General features: G+C 42.9%; 1 non-coding gene across 1 annotated transcript; it reads left to right on the plus strand.

Annotated features, from left to right (window-relative positions):
* Window positions 1-244: 244 nt before the first annotated feature.
* On the plus strand, window positions 245-326 carry TRNAS-GCU (transfer RNA serine (anticodon GCU)). The gene has a single exon. It is a non-coding gene; the product is annotated as a tRNA-Ser (tRNA).
* The last annotated feature ends 238 nt before the right edge of the window (window positions 327-564 follow it).

A 564-nucleotide genomic window follows, 5' to 3' on the forward strand; every position in this document is an offset into this window, starting at 1 on the left:
GCCTGTACATTAAGCTCCCATTTTGTACTATTACTAAAGAGACAGAAAGGCAGATAAGCGTTGAGGGGTTTGAAAGGGCTCTATGAATAGTTTTTTTTTTTTTTTTTTAAACCTACTAAACAACAAAGCCCCCTAGTGAGGTTCCCTCTGGGCTACCCCCAGATATGCAGATGTCTAAATTGTTTCAGAACAAAACTGAGTGCATAAGCTTTCCTTCTCTTTGAATCTCTTTCCCATTATTCCTGACGAGGTGGCCAAGTGGTTAAGGCAATGGACTGCTAATCCATTGTGCATTGCACACATGGGTTCAAATCCCATCTTCGTTCCTTCCTTACCCCACTGGATCGTGGGAGTGAGATTTGGAACTCTAGGGACAGAGTCTTTTTTGCTAATGAAAACTGGGCACTTCATATCCACCAACAGCACCTTGAAAACCCTATGGGGCAGTTTCTTCTGTCTTATAGGATCGATGAGAGTCTAGATCAACTCTACGGCAATGGGTTTGGTTTTTTTGTCTTTGACTCCACACAAGTGGGCAGCATTGCCAAGGACTGAAATACAGCT

This window comes from Loxodonta africana, chromosome 1 (assembly GCF_030014295.1).
Source record: "Loxodonta africana isolate mLoxAfr1 chromosome 1, mLoxAfr1.hap2, whole genome shotgun sequence".
Classification (NCBI taxonomy): Eukaryota; Metazoa; Chordata; class Mammalia; order Proboscidea; family Elephantidae; genus Loxodonta; species Loxodonta africana.